This window comes from Lynx rufus, unplaced genomic scaffold (genome assembly GCF_022079265.1).
Source record: "Lynx rufus isolate CCGP_SWC_20201006 ecotype Redwood Valley unplaced genomic scaffold, mLynRuf1.p SCAF_7, whole genome shotgun sequence".
NCBI classification, from domain to species: domain Eukaryota; kingdom Metazoa; phylum Chordata; class Mammalia; order Carnivora; family Felidae; genus Lynx; species Lynx rufus.
The window spans coordinates 116,833,747-116,856,338 of NW_025814889.1; positions in this window are offsets into that span (position 1 = coordinate 116,833,747).

The following is a 22,592-nucleotide window of genomic DNA, read 5'->3' on the forward strand; positions in this document are numbered from 1 at the left end:
AGAGTATAAGCAGGGAGGGGCAGAGAGAGAGAGAATCTGAAGCAGGCTCCAGGCTGAGCTGTCAGCACAGAGCCTGATTTGGGGCTTGAACTCACAAACCTTGAGATCATGACCTGAGTGGAAGTCAGATGCTTAACAACTGAGCCACCCAGGCGCCTCTCCTTTTTTCTTTTTTAAGTTTATTTATTTTGAGAGAGAGCAGGCAAGAGAGAGAGAAGAGAGAGGGGGAGAGAGAGAGCAAGAGAGCAAGTGAGTGCACACAAGTGGGGGGGGGGAGAGAAAGAGAGAGAGAGAGAGAGAGAGAGAGAGAGAGAGAGAATCCCAAGCAGGCTCTGTGCTGTCAGTTCAGAGCCCAACTCCAGGCTCAAACTCACAAACTGATATCATGACCTGAGCCGAAATCAAGAGTCAGACACTTAACTGACTGAGCCACCTAGGTGCCCCTTTCCTTTTTAATTTTGTAAAATTTCTATAATTAAAAATTTCCCAATCGGAATGTATTACTTACATTTGTCCTTTATTCCAGAGGAAGACCCTACTTTTCTTTATTTTTATTTTCTTTTGGTTAGAGGATTAGTTATCACCTTCAGTCTGTCAAATTTTGTTTCCCAATGTTCAACTACACTGTATGCTAGAATTTCTGTGCTCTGTGTGTCAGAGCATAGCTATCCCATGGCCATCTTCTCTACATCCTGTGGATTATGGAAGTGTGTAGAATAAGACTAAGAATAATATAACTTGTTTGTGATTCCATATTTTACAAGAAGTAAATTAGGAACATGTATTATTAAAGACATAAGATATTTTGTGTGAGTAAAGATAGTCTTTTGTTAGTAGTTGACTTGCAGTGTTGAAAGTTGGGTTTCCCAGGCAGCAGACTCTGAGACAGAGTGAAGGATGTTTATTAGGCAGGGCCCTTGGGATCAAAACTTGTCAAAACATGGGGAAGGAAGCAGAGGGATAAGTCCAGCTGTGATGCGTACCAACCACAATCTCATCTGACCCCACAAAGAGCTCTGAAGCTAGACTAGCCCTTCAGTGGTGTCCTAAGTTGGCCCTAGATAGCCAAGCCTTTATACTCCAGCAGCAGCCAGTCATTGGAGATGGGCTACCCTGGAAAGGGCGTGATTTCCGGCAAAGCTGCTCTCTGCTTCTCAGACAATCTTGGAAGGGGCTGGCTGACAGCTGACGGCTGGCTGATTGAGGCAATTTCTGAAAGGTGTTAACACATGGTAGGGCTGTCTGCCAACAGTTCTCCTAGCAGCTGGAGCAGCAAGTCCTTCAGTGATGAGAGATCTGGGTGGTACATCATAATGTCTATCTCATTCACCCTTCTTATTCTTGGGATCAACTTCTTAAAACTGTTCATGTATTTTTGTTTTTGTTTTTGTTTTTTTTCGTATATAATATGTATCAGCATGATAATTCAATGAGATAATCATGTGGAATACTTATGGTACTGATTAAGTGCTAACTATCTTTATTATCAATACCATTATTAATATTATTGTTCTTACCTAGTTGGCAGATATCTTGAGAAAAATGTTTTTTTCTAAGCTTCATTTTTTTTTAACGTTTTATTTATTTTTGAGACAGGGAGAGACAGAGCATGAACAGGGGAGGGTCAGAGAGAGGGAGACACAGAATCTGAAACAGGCTCCAGGCTCTGAGCTGTCAGCACGGAGCCTGACGCGTGGCTCAAACTCACGGACCCCGAGATCATGACCTGAGCCGAAGTCAGCTGCTTAACCGACTGAGCCACCTAGGCGCCCCTAAGCTTCATTTTTTAAAGTGTATTAAATTTTATATTCACTTCACATGTATTTCAGCACACAGTATTATTTTGTGCTACAAAGATTTCTTTTTAATTCTTTAAAGTTGCGATTTATAATATTAAATCATTACATTATACACTTGAAACTAATATAACATTGTATGTTAATTATACTTCAATTAAAAGAATTTCACCGCATCTCAGAGATAGCAACTCTGAGACAGAGAGAGACAGAGTGTGAGTGGGGAAGGGGCAGACAGAGAGGGCGACAGAGAATCTGAAGTAGGGTCCAGGCTCTGAGCTGTCAGCACAGAGCCCAACGTGGGGCTCGAACTCATGAACCATGAAATCATGACCTGAGCCGAAGTCAGACACCCAGCCGCCCCAGCAACTACAGTTTTAAGTGTTTTCCAAATTCATAATCTCTAGGCCTTTAAGAGTTTAAGCTTCATTTTTATTAAGCATGGAGAAGAGTTGGTAGAAGTGGAAATGAATATTATTATAACATTTCTGTTGTGCATACATTATATCAAGTTGATCCTGAAGAAGTTTCAAATTCACAGGTTGTTTTCCTGTAGTATGAGTGCTAATCTCTTTTCACATGATAAAAGGAATTTTATTCTTCCTTTTGCTTTTAAAAGATCTAATTCAGTGTCATTCGATGATTCCTAAGGAACTCTCTTTCCTGGTTTATTAGGGGAAAATCCAGGCCCAGATTTTAAATTCATTCCCTTGACAAATGTAATCCCATCATAAATCATAACAATAAATGAAAAGCTGGCTTCTGCTCTAGAAAATAATAGTCATATGAGACTATTGTTTTAATGCTGTTGACATTTGGTTTTGTACATTTGACTGCTGTACTGATGAAAAATATCTGTTAACTAGGGAAAAAAATAATAGAGGCTAACACTTACTGAGCATTCTGCTAAGTATTTCACCTGCATTAGCTCATTTAAGAATTGTATCAGTCTTATGAGGTTGATTGTGTTAGTTTCTCTCTATTATAGATTGTGAAATTTAGACTCAGAGGGCTAAGTTAAAGTAAAACGCAGGAATTAGAACCCAGGATAATCAGACTACAAGATTCACTCTTCTGGCCAGGGGAGCCTGGGTGGTTCAGTCAGTTCAGCCCCCAACTGTTGATTTTGGCTCAGGTCATGATCTCACGGGTTTGTGAGTTCGAGCGCTGCATTGGGCTTTGTGTACTGAGGGTGCAGAGCTGCATGAGGTTCTCCCCCTCTCTCTCTCTCCCCCTCCTTCATACCCTCTCTCCCAAAGTAAACAAATAAACTTTATATAAAAAAGATTCATACATCTAGCCATTCCACTTTAGTGACATGAAGGACTTATTTGAGTCCATTTCTCTCAATTAATGAATCATTTATTGAAAACATACTATGAGCCCAGCCTAGTCCAGCTTGGGGATAATATAAAATTATAAAAGCCCTCTCTCCATGTTTACAATCTAGTTGAGGGGCTTCAAGATAATCAAGGGGAGTGTTTCCTGAGCCTTAATTATTCTTTTACTATTTTTCTTTGTTGTCATGTGTGCCACATCAAGTATTATTTCCCTATCTCTGAATGCTCTTACTTCCTGAACTTGTACACTCAAATCTCCTAAAAGTATTTTTTAAAAAGCTTAAAAAAAGACTTAAAGATAGTCTTCCCTATATTTTTTATGCCTTCTTCTTCTTTTTTAGATTTTCTTTTCTTTTCTTTTTTTCTTTTTTGAGAGAGAGAGAGAGAGAGAGAGAGAGACAGAGAAAGCACGCAAGCAGGGAAGAGGGGCAGAGAGAGAGAGAGAATCTTAAGCAGGCTCCATGCTCATCTCAGAGCCTGACATGGGGCTTGATCCCATGACCCTGGGATCATGGCCTGAGCCAAAATCAAGAGTCAGGACTCAACCTACTGAGCCACCCAGGTGGCCCTAGATTTTATTTTAAAATAATCCCTACACCCAACATGGAGCTTGAACCCACAACTCCAAGATCAAGAGTCGCTTGCTCTAATGACTCAAAGATGATTCAATACTTTGAGTATTTTTTTTTGAGTACTTTTTTTTTTCTTTTTGAGAGAGAGAGACTGTTCATGCAAACTAGTGGGAGAGGGGCAGAATGAGGGGGGATAGAGAGAGAATCTTAAGCAGGCTCAATACCCAGCTCAAAGCTCGATATAGGGCTCGATCTCACAATTGTGAGATTATTACCTGAGCTAAAATCAAGAGTTGGAAGCTTAACCAACTGAGTCACCCAGGTGCCCCAAAAGATGATTTAATACTTTGGTCAGTACAATAAGAAACTGAAGAAAAGGAAAATGAAGTGGAAGAATGTTATGCCAGTGGTCATTTTTTCACTATTGCTATAGGTAATTTAATATTTCTTCCATTTTATTATTATTTTACTCTTTAAAAAAATTTTTTTTAATGTTTATTTTTGAGAAAGACAGTGTGAGTGGGGGAGGGGCAGAGAGAGAGAGAGACACAGACTCCAAAGCAGGCTCCAGGCTCTGAGCTTTGAGCACAGAGCCTGACCTGGGGCTTGAACTCATGAACTGTGAGATCATGACCTGAGCCAAAGTCAGACACTTAACCGACTGAGCTACTCAGGTGCCCCATTATTTTACTCTTTTTAAAAAATATTTATTTTTGAGAGAGAGAGAGAGATAGAATGAGAGCAGAGGACGGGCGGAGAGAGGGAGAGAATCCCAAGCAGGCTCCATAGTGTTAGTGTGGAGCCCAAAGAGGGGCTAGATCTCATGAATCATGAGATCTAGACTTGAGCCGAAATGGAGTCAGTAACTTAACCGACTGAGCCACCCAGGTGCCCCTTGGTTTAGTCTTTTTTAAAATCGCAGTTGAGAATAATTGGTTAGCAGTGATGAACTTATTCTAAGGTTGATGAAATAGCAAAATATTTCAAGATACAAGAAAAATAAGATCACTAAGATTCCATAATTTATCATAGATTTTCAAAGGGTCCAGTGGACCTTTATGGTAATTGCAAAATAGAATGAATTTTAACCTATTAAAAATAAAAAAGCAAAATTTCTCTTTGTTTTTTGAAGACATCTAAGATAAAACAAAAGTCAATATTTGAGGAAGACCTCTATGAAAAATCAATCCTTACAAACAGAACAGCGCAGAAAAGAAAATCAATAACCAAAAACGAGTCCAGTGGACACTGACATTATACCAAGTTGAATTTTATAACAATTTTATGATATTGGTATTATTATTATCCCCATTTACAGATCAAAAAACTTAGTGTTTACATTGTTAAGAAACTTGCAGGGAGTACAACTCTGGAGCCTGTGCTCATAATCACTATTTTATCTCCCAGGTCAGTGGTCCTCCTATTTTAATCTCTCATATCATCCTATAGTTTTTTTCAAAAACTATACATATGTATGTATTTATATTTTCTTACCATACTATAAGGACAAAAGCTATGTTTGTTTTACTGACCTCAGTATGTCATTACGTGTAGTGTAGTGTCTGGTAGAAAGTCAATATACAGTAAATGTCAGTTGAATAAATGAACAATTATTCAATCATCATGCTTAGCATACAATCAGTTGCCATGGGCAAAAGTATCTAAACACTTTCTGTATTGAGCATATTCCGTTGAGAGCGAGTTGTAGACGCTGGGAAAAGATCAAGACATAATCCTGCCCTCAAGAAATTTGCAGTCTAGATGGGATGTAGGGCAGGGAGCAAGAGCAGGGGCATAATAGGGTTATGCAGGTGGAAAGGTATAGACAAGTGACCTATAGAGAACTTCACTATTCCCTAGTAGTTTCAGTTTCATAGGAGACAGTCATCATGGAGGGTTCCTTTTTTCCAGGGAAGAAAACTTTTTCATATATTTAATTGTAGGATTAATATTTGGATTAAGGATTTTTGGAAAGAAATTTTTATTTCTCATTTTTCTAATCCATCATGTGTTCCAGGAAATTCTTTCAACCTAAATCTTATATGATTGATTTATTAACATTTAAAAAATGTGTATTTATTTTGAGAGAGAGACAGACAGACAGAGAGAGACAGAGAGAGAGAGAGAGAGAGAGAGAGAGAGAGAGAAAGCAGGGGAGGGGCAGAGAGAGAGGGAGAGAGAGAATCCCAAGCAAGGTCTACACTCTTAACACAGAATCTCACTGGGGGCTCAATCCCATGAACTGTGAGGTCATGACCTGAGCTGATATCAAGAGTCAGATACTTAACCAATGGAGCCACCCAGGCACCCCTTATATGATCAATTTAAACTGCCATCCTCTTTTTCTGTTCTTGGAGCATAGAAATTGGTGGTGAATGTTGATAGACTGCTTTGAGGATCATTATTCAGTCACTCTCCAGTCTCTTTTCTCCAGGTATATAATTTTATTTTTAAAAGTTTTCATCATAATTTTATTTTCCTATTCTCTAGTCCTAATTACTGCTCTCCTCTGACTTATCTCTAAAATTTTTAGGTTTCTTTTAAGTTGTGAAGCTGCGATTTGACCATGGTCCTTATAATGGGATCATTATTTTACTATTTCTGCCTATTTTCCTTTGTCTTTTTTTTCTTCTTTTTCTGTTCTTTTTCTTCTATGTTGGCCATACAGAACAGTTCTCTCTCTCCCTCTCTCTGTCTCTCTGTCTGTCTGTCTGTCTCTTTCCCCCTATGCTTTATTTTACAGGCTTATTAGCATCAACTTTTCCTCTAATTAATAGTAGCATATAGTTAACTTTGCATAAGTCACATCTCCTCTGTGGTAAACTGAACCATGGCTTCTGTATTCATCACCTGTGTGGTATTCTGTTGGATCTGGGCTGGCTCTACTTTAACCAAGAGAATTTAGAGGAAGTGACACTGTGCTTGTTCCAGGCTTAAGCCTTAGGAAGACCTAGCCTTCTGGGGAAAGCCAGCTGCTGTGTAATATGTTTACCCTGAAACTGCCATCTGTGAGCAGTTGTCTTCCACATGGCCTCTCCATGAGCCCAACCTAGCCACATGGAGAGACCATGAGGAGGAGAACCAAACCCTGGCCAACAGGCCCAGCTGATCTTCTAACCGACAGCTACACCAACTTGCCTGCTTCTGAGTAAGGCCATCTTGGAAGTAGATTATCTAGTCATAGTTGCTCTGCCCTAGCTGACGCCATGTGGAGCAGTGACAAGCTATCTTTGCTGAGGCTTGCCCAACTTACAGAATTGTGAGCAAATAACCAATTTTAAGGCACTATTTTTGGGGGGTAATTTGTTAAGTAGCAAGAAACAATGGAAACATCCTCCCTGGGCAAGACTTTGTTTTTATTTTTATTTATTTATTTTTTAAAATCTGTGCATTAGTTCAAAGTGAATTAGTTGGACAAGATACTCTGTACATACTATAAACTCTCTATTAGAGAGTGTGGTATACTTTGCTCCATTGCTGCTCAACTTCTGCCTACAGCCCTATGTTGGTCCTTATTGATGCTTATTTGATACTAATTTGTTACTGGTCTTGTTGAATTTTTTTTCTTAGATCCAAATCTCTAAATTGCCAGAGTCATTAGAAATAACTTGTTTTGTCCTCCAGCATGCTAACACTGCTCTCAGCTTGGTGGCATGTCATTTCATGAGCTTGCCTTTTACTTCATCATTTCCTTCAGCAGTCTCACAGCTGCATTCTCACAGCTGGACTGGCTGATTCATTATCTTTTTTTGGCCCTCAGAAAATCCTACTGGCATAGTTTCTAGGATTCATAAACTTGCCTTTCCCACCATTTTGCTGTTTCTGGCTCAAGCATACCCTAAATGGGTCATTTTTCTAAGACATAGCATGCCCATTCCTGTGAATTTCTTGTGAATAATATGTGCTATTAGAAAGCTAATGAGAAAAGTACTACTCTTTTTTTTGTGGAGTCTTGGCTCAGAATATTTCTGAAGCAATCATCATCAATTAATTATGCCTCAAGACTTCTGTGATAGGGATATGAAACCAGTAATTCTTTTTTTCACATCACTTTGAATTCATGTCTAAGAATATTACAGCACATTTGCTCTCCTTGAGTTGAATTCATTCCAGAAGGAACATATTTCTTAGTAAATACTGTCCACTCATTTTTGAAGGATATTTAAGCTTGGAGAATATTAAAGTAATTGATTCTCAGCATTTTAAAACTACTTTCAATTTTAGCCACTGCTGGCCATCTGTTTATTCACTTCAGAAAGAGTTCCAAACATAGCCTAGAGTCATCATGAGTAATCTTAACAGGCTCACTGGAGCATATGCTATAACCCCAGTCTTCCCAGGATTTCAGAGTGCTTTAGAGAAGAACTGCATGCCATATTAGGGCCCATTTATCCTGTCTCATACATGATATACTCAGAATAAGAGCTAAACATGTTATCTGAGGTAACAGCAAAATAGAAGAGTTGATCTGTGGAACAAGTAGCCTGTAAGGTTGGCACAATACAAATTCCCATGATGCAGGGTTACTAGTTCTAGGATAGAAGGTTGCTGTTTCCCCTTCCCACCAACCCTCTCAACCTTTGAAGAATACTAATTGTCAAAGGCCCCATATGCAGGTCTAAAAACTTTCTGGGACTATATGTATTACCTGATGTTATGTTTTTCTACTACTGTACTGGACATTAAACTTTTTTTTTTTTAATCCAGCATCTCTTCTTTACAGGAACTCCTCCTCCTCCACTTCCTATGATTCTGATGGGCTATAATTCCAAGGGCCTCACTCATCTGGCCATAGCTGAATGATGGTAGAGAGGATTCCTTCTGCAGAAGTTGCTAGCTTAGGATGTAACATGGAGTCACACATTATAATTTTCTGAAACCTCATGGAGTCTGTCTTATATTAGGAGAAAACTAACAAATGGGAGCAGGGTGGAGACAGAGAAAATAAACGTTGCCAATATTGGTCTGGCCTCAGGATACAGCTATATTTGAACTTTCAGACAATCTACTCATTTGCTCTTTTGCTTAAACTCATTTAAATTGTGTTAGTCTCATTTGCAATCAAGAGTAATAATTAATAGCAACCTATTCCTTAAGGAAAATTTGTGCAACCATAAAAATAGCTTTCTTATCTAGCAATTCCACTTCTGGATATATACCCAAAAGAAATGATGGGGCACCTGGGTGGCTCAGTCGGTTAAGCGTCCGACTTCAGCTCAGGTCACGGTCTCGCGGTCCGTGGGTTCGAGCCCCACGTTGGGCTCTGGGCTGATGGCTCAGAGCCTGGAGCCTGCTTCTGATTCTGTGTCTCCCTCTCTCTCTGCCCCTCCCCCATCAATGCTCTGTCTCTCTCTCTCTGTCTCAAAAATAAACGTTAAAAAAAAGAAAAAAAAAGAAATGAAACCATTTTCTTGAAGAGATATTTATACTCCCATGTTCACTGCAGCATTATTCACAATAGCTAAGATACTGATTGATCAACAAATGAATGGATCAAGAAAGTTATATATACAGCACCAATATAGATGAACCCTGGGTGGGGTTTTATACTAAGTAAAATAAGCCAGACAGAAAAAGACAAATATTGCCTGGTATCACTTACATGTGGATCCTAAAAAAAAAAAAGGTCAAACGCATAGTAACAGAGTAGAATGGTGATTACCAGAGGCTAGAGGTGGGGGAAAAGGGGAGATAATTGATAAAAGGGTGCAGACTTTCAGTTATAAGATGAATAAGTTCTGGAGACCTAATGTACAGCATGGTGATTATAGCTAATAATAATGTATTGTGTACTTGAAATTTACTGAGAGTAGATCTCAAGTGTTCTTACTACACACACACACACACACACACACACACACACATCATAACTATGGGAGGTAATGGATACATTAATTAGCTTGATTGTGCTAATCATTTCATATTTGTAATGTATACTTGTATCAAAACATCATGTTGTACACTTAAATATTACAACTTTTATCAAAAAATGAATGAACAAAATACATTGTTTAAACTGAAAATCACTAATCAAAGTGAGGAGATAAAATTCAAGTCCAAAAGGTGGGAAGGGAAGTAGTAGAAGGAAGGAGGAGATGGTCTTAAACTTTGAAAATTCTGAAGGATTATTTTAGTTTTCTTTGTAAGGATAAAAATATGTAATTTCAAAGCTGGCAGCTAGAGATGCATTAAAAACAAGTTTACTGATCTGGGCTTAGAAGTCTCCTTTTCACTGTTCCTGACACACCCATCAGAAAATAACTCATGCTCAGCACATTCATCACATCATCAACACAACTGAAAATCAATATTGCCTATCTCTACAGCCATTCCTAAGGAGGTACGGTGGCCAGGGTTTGTTAATTCCATTTATTTCTCTAGGTCCTATATTCCTAATATTTCAGGCTAAAATGAAGCTACAACTATATTCCTTGGGCTAAAGCCTCCCAGTGGGTAGCAGTATATTTTTTGGAAAAAAAATTAGGATGCAGATCCTTGTCAAACATGGCTCTACCTGTCTGGATTAAGGCAGTCACTTCCACCTACTGAAAAAGTATGAAATTATATGAAAATTCTGTTCTAAAATGTTAACAACTGTCACTTACATTTCCCAAAAAAAGCCCCTGGCAACAATTTTTCTTTTCTCTGTTTCTATGAGTCCTATATTTTATAATATTGCAATGAAATATATATATATATATATATATATATAAAATATTCCATGATATCTGTCTTTCCATCACATTGTTTATCCATTCATCTGTCAAAGGGCACTTACGTTGTTTCCACACATTGGCTATTAGGAATAATGCAACAGTAAACATAGGAATGCAGATGTCTCCTCAAGACAGTGATTTTATTTCCTTTGGATATATACCCAGAAGTAGGTTTGCTGGCTCACATGGTAGTTCTGTTTTTAATTTTTTGAGGAATTTCCAAATTGTTTTTTATAATGGAGGCACCAATTTATATTCCCACCAACAGTGCACAAGGGTTCTCTTTTCTCCATGTCCTTTCCCATATTTGTTATCTTTTGACTTTTTGATAATGGCCATTCTAACAGGTATGCGGTGCTATCTCATTGTGGTTTTGCATTTTTGTGATGTTTAGTGATATTGAATGTCTTCTCATATATCTGTTGGCCATTTATATGTTTTCTTTGGAAAAATATCTATTCAGGTATGTCTGTATTAAAAAAAAATTTAATGTTTTTATATTTGAGAGAGAGAGAGAGAGAGAGAGAGAGAGAGAGAGAGAGAGAGAGCATGAGTGGGGAAGGGGTAGAGAGAGAAGGAGACACAGAATCCAAAGCAGGCTCCAGCCTCTGAGCTGTCAGCACAGAGCCAAATGCGGGGCTAGAACCCATGAACGGCGAGATCATGACCTGAACTGAAGTCAAATGCCCAACTAACTGAGCCACCCAGGTGCCCCAGGTATGTCTGTATTTTAATTTTCAAGGTACCTTAAACACATTTTGGAAGTACAGCAAATATACACTCATACATTACTAGATAAGGGTGGAGACTTCTATCAAGTAGGAAGAAATATTAATGGATATGTGTATTGCATTTGAACTTTTATCCAATAAAAATCATTAGGCACATCAGAGAATCTAGTAAAAATGATTCTTTTGATAAGTATTTAGATTAAATTAACCAAATATTGAACACCTGTGTACAAGGAGTCATGCCAAATATTGAGAACAAGAAGATTAAAATGATTTGAATCTTAGCCCTTAAGGAATCTAGTGAGGGAGATAGACTTGATTTCCCAGACAAGCAGAACTAATACTTCTTCCATTAGGCTCACATTGTACCTATCTCTATTATAACACGTATCATAATTATTTCTTTTGGGATACCTGCCCTGTTTTAGAATAAAAATTCTACAATGGGCCAATTGGCTGTCTTATTCACTTTTATATTCTCAGTGCTGAATACTATCCTTGATACAGTAGGCATTTAATAAAAGCTTGAAGTTGATGCAACTCATAGAATATGAAACTCAGACTTTAAAAATGAGGAAGTGTGTTATTTTATATAAAAGGAACTCCAGTGGCAAGGTAGATCCAATGGTCTCAGTAGATCATCAAAACCAGAGGTTCTTCATACTGCTCTGTTCTATTTTAATCCTTAGGCAGTTTCCTCTTATGGTTGGAGGATGGATGATGGAGTGATTAGGCTGCATACTAATTTGGCATGTGACGTGGCAGGAGGAGGTGGGGGGGGGGTACAGGACTACTGATCTTCTTAGGAGAGATGAAAGTTTTCCCCAAAGCACCTAGAAAATCTTTTCCCATATTTCATGGATTAGAGTTGCACATAATTGTGAAGGGCTATCTGTGCATTGTAGGATATTTAGCAGCATCCCTGTTTTTTTACCCAGTAGCATCTTCCCACCAGTTGTGACAACCAACCAACCAACATTGCCAAATGTCCCTTGGGAAGCAAATCATCCTGACTGCAAGCTATTATTTAGATAATTTAGGATTACTCCCTAAGCTAAGAGTGAGTCAGGTTTGTGTAAGGCAGATGGGGATATATACTTGAACCAATCAGGGTTCTGTCAGGAAGATAATAGATCTGGTTAGGTAGCTAAAATGTCCACATCGCATGCTAAACATAGAGGCAAACAAGTTCAGCATGCAATTTAAAATTTTAGTTTTCCTCCATCTTACATGCCCTCAAATTTCTGTTCAGTGAAATTAGAAGTGAAAAAAATGAGCTTATGTTGAAGGGATTGGTTCTTGTCTCTTAGCAGTTTCTTACAAAGTAATTGGAATCAGGCCACTTTAAGTTGGAAGTTATAGAAACCCAATCCAAACAGCGTATACAAAAATGGAATTCACTGGCTCACGATAATAATCATAGCCAAATTTTATCAAGTGCTTCCCCTGTAACAGGAGTTGTTCAAAATGCTTCCCAAATGTTAACAGATCTTATTCTCATAATAATTCTATGAAATCTTTACTATTATTTCCATAAGGAAAGTAGGTCATAGGGAAATTAACTAGTGATCAGCCATTAAATGGCCATACTTTGTAAGTGCTATGGGAGCCCCGAGGAAGAATTGAATAATTCTGACCTGTACTGAGAAGGTCTCATGGAAAAGGGGCATTTTTACTTTGCTTGGAGGGAGGGTACAATATTTATATAACTGCAAGTTGAGGGATAGAGAGGAGAAAATGGTCCCTCTCTCTGTATAATGCTCTTTCAGGGCTGTACTCTGGCACAAAAAACCTCTCTGGATTCCAAAAGGTAGAGCTGTACTCAACTTATAAGCCCCAAGCCATTTCCCCACAGGTACACTCACAGCTCTGTTGTGACAGGTTCAGGATGGATTCTGATATTACCTACAAAGTACTAGGGGCAGCACTCTGATTTACAACCTTTCTTGAAAACCCTTCTAGACTCTTTCTACCTGTCTTCTAATGGGTCTCTTGCCATCCTGTAATTTGACCTTAGTCAGAATCAGGGTCATCACATAACAGCCTTGCAGGTTGTGCACTATACCACTCCAGGGGCATCATTCACAGAAACCTATTAAATGTCTGCAAGAAGCTATACACCTATGATTTTATAACTGCAAATACAACCTCTGGGGCGTCCAAGCCCACACTAGTAGGAAACTTTTTTTTTTTATGTTTATTTATTTATTTATTTTTGAGAGAGAGAGAGAGAGAGAGAGAGAAAATCCCAAGCATTCTCCACACTTTCAGTGCAGAACCCAATGAGGAGCTCAATCTCATGAACTGTGAGATCATAACCTGAGCTGAAATCAAGAGTCAGATGCTCAACCAACTGAGCCACACAAGCACCCCCAGGCTGAGAAATTTTTGAATCTCCAAGAAGGACATAGTCTTCATTACTGATTTAAGAGGTGGTTACAGAGGATAATGGGCATGAAAGAACCTCCCAGATAGCAGAATCAGGGTGAATCAGAAGGGCGGGGAATTGGGCAGACTTACTCTCTGTCAGGGCAGGGAATCTGTGCATTTGCTGTGGACCAGTGACTACTATATATTTCCCATTCTTTCCTTTTCTGACTTGGAGTTTTTATTATGGTTAACATGTCTTTCTCACACACCAGTGCATATTGGGTGCCTTAGTTTATGAGCCACTCTTCCAAAAGGAGCCACATCCAAACTTGATGGAGAGGACTAATTCTCAGAGATCTTGGACTCGGAGATGGGTGTGGTAACTTGGTGGGAGGTCATATTGGTTCTCTTGGGATGGAGGTGAATGTGTTCTTGTATATCAAAAGAGTATATATCAATATTTGGACAGCCAGAGAAGTGGTTTGTAGAAAAGCCTACTAATTGGCCTATGATATCCATTCTCTCAATCTTCCTTTTAGGAATAGAACTTTCAAATTTTAGTTAGACACATGGTTATCAAGCTAGAAACAACATTTTCTAGCTGTATGTAAGTGGGCCATAAAGCTATGTCCTGGCCAATGAGATGTGAAAAGAGATGATCTATGTCCTTAAGAAGATATCATCACTTCTCCTTTTACCCTTTCATAAACCTGCAATGTGGTAGTAAATTATTTGACTATGTGGCTGGGAGCTTCATTTAGTAAATTTTCTTTGCAGGGGCTGGCAAATTTTCTTAAAGGGGCTGATAGGAAATACTTTGACTTAAATGTCATAGAGTCTCTGTCACAACTACTCAAATATGCCATCATAATTCAAAAGCAGCCACAGATAATACTTATACAATTGGGCATGGTTATGTTCCAATTAAACTTTATTTACAAAAACAGGTGTCCAGCTTACCAACTATAATTTTTCTATCCCTGATTTGATGGAACAATAAGATAGGTGAAATCTAGGTCCCTGGATGACCTCATGGAAGAAAGCAACCCTACATTCCTCCTCATCTGCTAGTTCAGACTTTTATGTGGAGAAATAAGTCTTTCTTTCCTTTCCTTTTCTTTCTTTCTTTCTTTCTTTCTTTCTTTCTTTCTTTCTTTCTTTTTAATTTTTTTTAATGTTTATTTATTTTTGAGACAGAGAGAGACAGAGCATGAACGGTGGAGGGGCAGAGAGAGAGGGAGACACAGAATTGGAAGCAGGCTCCAGGGTCTGAGCCATCAGTCCAGAGCCCGACGTGGGGCTCGAACTCATGGACCGTGAGAATAGTGACCTGAGCTGAAGTCAGATGCTTAACCACCCAGGCGCCCCTCTTTCTTTTTTTTATTTCTTTATTTCTCTCTCTCTCTCTCACTCTCTCTCCCTCCCTCCCTCCCTCCTTCCCTCCTTCCTTCATTCCTTCATTCCTTTTTCTCTCTCCTACCTCCTTCCCTCCCTCCTTTTTCTCTCTCTCTTTCTTTCCTTCTTCTTTTGAGTGAGAGGGGAAGGGGCAGGGAGAGAGGGAGAGAGAACAAGCAGGCTCCACACTCAGCACGGAGCCTGACTCAGGACTCAATCCCATGACTATGAGCCGAAATCAAGTTGGATGCTTAACCAACTAAGCCACTCAGGTGCCCCAATAAGTCTTCATTCTTATTTAAGTCACTGTTATGTTGGATTCTATTAAGGTGCTCAAAGCAATATCTTAATACAACTATATCTTACTGGAAGAAATCCCTAAATGATCCACTGTAAGCATTATTACTTTATTTTAATCATTAATCTATTTCTAGAAAAAGAAGTGATGATTGGAAAAGTAACTTTCTCAAAATCCCATGGCAAATCTGTGATGGTATGGGGAAATGCTCCCATTTCCTGTGATTCTGAAGATGTCCGTTAGAAGTAGCAACTAAGATAAAGTTTCTTTGTTTTTGTTTTTAACCCAAAATCATTTCAAAAGTGATTAGAAGATGTTAAATGACTGCTGAACCATGTATTTACGAGTAAAGGTAGAATGAATAACATTTCATTAAATGCATGTTAGTTGCAGGTTCCTACCTGCAATTCTGGTTAAACATAAATATCCTAAAGGCAGCATACTTGTAAAGGAAATTCCAGTATGTTGCATAACATATTCACATTTTACCCATCATTCAAGGCATTGTATGTACTATTATCAACTTCTCTAAGTACATTTTTTTATTCATAATCAATATGAAATTGAGAACACTGCAATACTTCTTTTCATGCTGCTGACAGCCCACTGTTTTCTGAAGAGCAAGATAATCAAAACAAAATAATTGGTCATTTTGAAAAACAAAATTACTAAATGAAGTAGGCAGTTGCGGGATGGCTTATAATTATTTTTGAGAAAGTTTGCATCAGTTGTTCATATTAAAAAGTAGATCTTTGGGGCACCTGCGTGGCTCAGTGGGTTAAGCGGCTGACTTGATTTCGGCTCAGGACATGATCTCATGGTTTGTGGGATTGACTCCTGCATCAGGCTCTGCACTGACAATGAGGAGCCAGCTTGGGATTCTCTCTTTACCTCACTCTCTGCCCCTTCCCCCCACCCCACCCCCACTCACTCATGGTCTCAAAACAAGTAGATAAACGTGAAAAAGAATTTTTAAGTAGATCTTCAAAGTTGTCTTTCTCTGTTTTGCTTTCTCTCTTTAGTGAAGGTATCTGTGTTTACTCTCTTTATGTTCTTAGTAGTAATTACTTTCATTCATTTGCTTAATTTCATCTTTTGGCTCCATTGTTTTAAAAGTGCAAAGTGATGCATATATTGCCAGCTTTGAGTTTTGTAGCAGTAGATGTGGTGCAAATGTCATGTTTCTTATTTGTGTGTTATTTTCTAAACATATTCAAGGCAGCGCCCCCTGAGACAGCTGTGACAATAATGCCCCACCATGACAACAGAGGAACAGTGCCAAAGCTCAGCAAAACAACATTTACTTGGCAGGGGAGAGAGAAATAGAGGCTTTTCACAGCCTTTTGGAAATGCTAATAAGGTCTCAACCTTGAATCATGTTTGCTTTTTATCTGGGAAACCCTTTCTAGTTATGATACCATCTGTATAAGTAGAAGGAACAGCTTCCAATTTTGAAGCATATATCATAGCAGATTTCTGAGAAGGGCTAGTCCAAAATCCAGGTGCTTCCTTTTCACCTGGGAGAACAGTGCATTTGGGGACATTTAAAGCCCAAGATCTACTTCTTTGGGTCCTTAAACTGAAGACAGTCTGAAGCTTGGCAGGCATCACCACCAGGGGTGGTGTTGTGTTAAAGTGCACGAAATACATTTGAGATGTGTAAACAGTTGACTCAGAGCTCAGATTTTGTTCTCATGAATAGCTCTTTTAAGCTTCCCTGCCCTTTTTGTTCTATGTTGCATCGTTGGAAAAAATATTATTATTATTTGATAGCTCAATTTAAAGACCCACACGAAACCAACTAAACTCAGCCTTCACACTTACATCCTCCCTCTGATATCTGGCAGTAATCTTTTAAACATCTTGTCAGAGGAATACTGTTTTGTGGCTGTATTAAAACAGGTCATGCTGTATGTCCCAACAACACATGAAGGCTTAAATCCGGGTTGTTGGGTGGAAGCTCTCAGCTCCCTTTCTCCGCCTCATCCTCACTGGAATAATTATATGGATGGTGCTTTTCTTCTGTGATTTATCTGTGTTTTCAATGGCATAAATCCCATGAAGAGATGGGCCATTAAGGAATTCTAAAAGTCAACACTTTAAAATATGTTTGAAAATTTCTATTGCTTCTTTGCTGTTTCTGAAAAACTTAGGAACTCGGGGAGTTATATATAATAAGCTGTAACTCTCTTTTTGATCATTTTTAGAGTTACTAATTTATAGCCCAAAGAATTATATGACACTGTTTACTATAAAGACAGATAATACAGGATCATGGGAAACCCGAGCTGTATTACTGCATAGCAAAGGCCACCTGTTGGTTATGATTTACTGTCTTAAAATTTATCTTTTCCTATAGAAGAAGCAATATTATTATTAGCCAGCTCCTTTGAATGTTTACTATTATTACTTTTTAGTACTGGATGTCAGAGAATATTTTTCTCTTTATTATTTTCACATATATTCAAATAATAGGAAAGGCAGATAGAATAAAAACAACATAGGAATATTATTTATGTGTATGTAAATGCATGTGGCTTAAATAAACATGATAATTTAGTAATATGAATAATAATATAAATACACTTAGTAGTCTCTGTAAAAAAATGTGGAAAGTTCTGTTTACATGGATTTTCAAATTAAAGTGATTTAGGGACCAAAGAATACTTTCATAATAAAATCATTTCTCAGTGTTTCAACACACCAAACTATATGTATGTATCTGTATGTAAGTAAGAGAATGCTTGTTGTAGAAAATGTGGAAAATTTTCACCTGACATTTTATCAGAGATCATTACAAATATTTTTTTTTATCTTTCCAGTCTTTCTAAAGAAATGCACACAAGCATTTTCTCTTCTACAAAATTGATATCAAAGTCTGTATAAATCCAACAGTGTTTACTATTTGCTTTTCCTGTCACCATATATTTTCAACATTTAATTCTTTCTTAAAATATTATTTGGTAACATGATCTTAAAGCTTAATCAAATGAACATACCACAATTTAATCAAATTACTACTGTTGGACATTTAGATTGGCCTCAATTTTTCCATTTTATAACAACATCTAGCAGTTGAACATAGATCTAGTTGAACATAAATCTTAGATGTATCTTATTTCCTTAGGATAAATTCCTAAATCTAAGATTAATGAGTTCAGTGTTATGGTCACCTCAATTTTAATGGGTGAAATAATGAAAAAACTTGTTATTTTCAAGTTTATAGTTCCTTTCAGCTTCTATGTGTGAGAAATGAATTGTCTAACAAAATAGTTTTGTTTCTTTTAAGACAGGAAAGTTTCTTTGGGGTAGTCCAAGAAATGAAACATTATCAGTTTCATTTGTTTGTGATTTTGTAAGCATTGTAAATATATTTGGGTGACAAATTGGCATGGAGTTTTCTCCTGCTGCTGTGAATGCACCATTGCTTCATTCACAGCTACCCACTTGCAGCTATAGACCTGATACTATTACTCATGTCATTTGGGCAAGGGTTTAGAGGGTAGAGAAAGAGACAAAGACTGGTGACCAAAGATAGATAGGAATTAATACCAAGTCAGGCAAGAAAGACATAAGTAAAGGGTAATATCTGATGTTGGTCAGAGTGGGTCTGAGAAATAGAGTAGATACTTTAATCTGTTTTAAATTTTTTTTTAATGTTTATTTATTTTTGAGACAGAGAGAGGTGGAGCATGAACGGAAGAGGGTCAGAGAGAGGGAGACACAGAATCTGAAACAGGCTCCAGGCTCTGAGTTGTCAGCACAGAGCCCAACGTGGGGCTTGAACTCACAGACCGCGAGATCGTGATCTGAGCCGAAGTCGGCCGCCCAACCAACTGAGCCACCCAGGCGCCCCTTTAATCTGTTTTAATGAATGCTAATCATCTGGCTTAGTGAAAACATCCTATTGATATGCCAAAACACAATGGCTTATACAAACATTTGATAAGCCATTCTCAAGTGTGGATACAGTTTAGTCATTAAGACAGATTGGATGGTTGTATTCTTCCTCAATCATTTACAGCACGCACACACACACACACACACACACACACACACACACACACACACTGCATGTACACATACCCAAAAATGTAGCTGTGTGAATAAAATTAATTATTAAAAGCATTTATTTTGCTAGGTGGTGCCTGGGTGGTTCAGTTGGTTGAGCCTCTGAGTCTTGATTTCAGCTCAGATCATGATCTTATGGTTCTTGAGTTGGAGCCCTGCATTGGGCTCCATGCTGACAGTGTAGAGCCTACTTAGGATTCTCTCTCCCTCTCTCTCTGCCCCTCTCCTATCCATGTACACACTCTCTCTCTTTCAAAAATAAACTTTGAAAAAATAATAAAAATAAAAACATTTATCTTAGAAGTGGTAGTATTTTGAGCACAAATGTAGTGATAATAATAAAAATAAAAACATTTATCTTAGAAGTGGTAGTATTTTGAGCTCAAAGGTAGTGAACAAGAAATAATCAAAGGCATTCTGCATTGAGCCCAGGGAGATGGTCTAAAAGCTATTTTGTTCTTGCATTGCTACTTTGGGAAGAATGGGGAGTTTTTTTTCTTTTTTTAAGAGATAGAGGACCAGCGCACCCAAGAAAGTTGTCTGTTGTTACCTAGGACAGTTTCCCTAGTGGTAAAAATCCCTCTGAAACTATTCTTTTCCATCTGAAACCAGAGAGTAGGCATAAGTAATTTCTCCTCTCTAACACAGAGATCAGAAGGATAATCGAAACATTGTGAGTCAGAGTTTATCAGAGGGATGAGATGGTCAGGGATGAATGCACAGAGAGGGAGAGGTGATAATATTAGGACCAAACAGATGTAATCACTGTTTTCACTGACCCTGTGGCCCTCTGGGTAGGGCTTGGGTCTCTTACTGCAGTGGTTTCCACATCTGAGCATCAGCCACAACTGGGGTGTTAACATGTTCTAAGTTGGAATTTGGGGGAGTGGGACTTGAGATTCTATCTTTTAAAAAAGTTTTTCAACTCAGTCAGATTAGGAGCTGCTGTCTTGGAGTTTTATAACTTTTAAATTGTGAGATTGCTGATGCTGGACATCAGACCTAAGTGAGAGTTTCTTAAAGTGATAGTCTCCAAAGTGGGATGTCAGAAGAAAATATTAGAAGTATTTTATATATTTATATTTAAATTTTTTAAATGTTTATATATTTTTGAGAGACAGAGAGACAGTGTGACAGGGGAGGGGCAGAGAGAGAGAGGGAGACACAGAATCTGAAGCAGTCTCCAGGCTCAGAGCTGTCAGCACAGAGCCTGATGCGGGGGCTCAAACCCAGGAACTGTGAGATTATGATCTGAGCTGAAGTCAGACACTCAATGGACTGAGGCACCTAGGGGCCCCTGTATATTTATATTTTAAAAATCTCATTTAAAATGTTCTACTTTTTCATGTATTATGAAATATATAAGTATGTATTATATAATTTATAAATAAATATGCATATGGTGGGACTTAGGCTCAAATGTTTTACTGATAAGGTTGAGCAGTGAAAACAAAATTTGGAAACCACTGCCTTATAAGGCAGGGAAAATTAAAACTTAGCCTTAAGCCTTAAGCAGGTATCCAAAAAGAAAGTTGGCCTCCAGAAGTAGATGTAATGGACAGTATACTTCTAGAGTCATTGGTATCTTAGAAAATGCCAGTCCAGATAGGACAACGGTAAAATGCCAGGAAAAGGAGGAAGTGGATAGGAATTGGGGCTCTGGCTGCTGATAGCTTGAGAGGCAGTATGACATAGCCAAAAGAGAATAGGCTTAAGAGTCAGCAGATCTGATCTTTGAATTCTGCCACCTCACGGCTGTGTTACCCTATCTCTCAGTCCCACTTTCCCCATCTGTAAAACAGGGATAGAGATACTTAACTGGCAGGAATGATTTGAGAATTAGATGAGATAATGTATGTATTTAAAAGAGTTCAGCACATAGTAGGTACACTATAAATGATAGCTATTGTGGAGCACCTGGGTGGCTCAATTGGTTAAGCATCCAACTCTTGATTCTCTCTTTCTCTCTCTCTGTACCTCTCCTGCTTGTTCTCTCTCTTTCCCTCTCAAAATAAATAAATAAACTTAAAAAAATGATAACTATTGTTATTGCAGCTATAGTTGGGAATTGTACCATTTATAGAGGCAATATAAGGCAGTGGTTGATAGTTTGGGCTCTGAAGTCAATTTGCCTGAGTCGGAATCCGGGCATTGCCACTGATTAACTGTTATATTGGGCCGGGTGATGGTAATAATAATAATAATAATAATAATAATAATAATAATGCCTATCTTCTGGGGTTTTTGTGAGGTTTTAAAGAGATTATATATGTAGGGCATGTAGCATGATGTATGGCTGATAATATATGCTTGATAAATATTAGTTGCTGTCATCATCATGGTCATCACCATCATCGTCATTGTCATCATGATCATCATCATCATCACCATGTTTGCACCAGGTTTTTTTTTTTTGAAGTGAGAAGGTACATGATAATTATACAATTGTAACCATATAGTTACAATTCTGTAATTAATATCTAAGTAAAATGACCAGTAAATCTGTTGGTATGGTTCACATACAACATTGATTCTTAAATGTTTCTATATACTAAAATCATCAGTGGGGCTTATGAAGAATACACCTGAGTCCCACTTTAGATTTCCTGAATCAGATGGAGTCCAGGCAGCTGTATTTGCCACAGGACATATGAGCGCTTCTGATACATAAGAAAGTTTGAGAACCACTGATTACAGCGTTCTCCTTTTAATAGTTTTAGTTCTCAATTACTCAATTTTCCTCAAACCCCAAATAAATCATTCAGGTAGTGTTAAATTAGAAACGCCTCAGGGCACCCGGGTGGCTCAGTGGGTTAAGCGTCCAACTTCGGCTCAGGTCATGATCTCGTGGTTTGTCAGTTCGAGCCCTGCTTTGGGCTCTGTGCTGACAGCTCGGAACCTGGAGACTGCTTCAGATTGTGTCTCCTCTCTCTGCCCCTCCCCCACTTGTGCTCTGTCTTTCTCTAGCAAAAATAAATAAATGTAAAAAAAATTAAAAAAAAAAGAAATGCCTCCACGATCCAATTGACCATCTGATTATTACTTGGTGCTTAGCAAATTGTACTCTGGATTTAGACTGTTAGGCCACTGGTTGGGAGTTTTAAAACGCTTGCCTTTCATTTGGAGGTTACATTTTACTTTTTATTTTCACTAAATCACCATCTAACTTTACTGCTGGAGATAAATGAAAATATTCTTAATCAGGATTGAGAGAATTTAGGGGTTAACTAATCCAATGTCCAAATTGCACTGATTAAGAGGCTATACTTTTCCCTTAAGGATGGTAGCAAAACCATCCTTAAG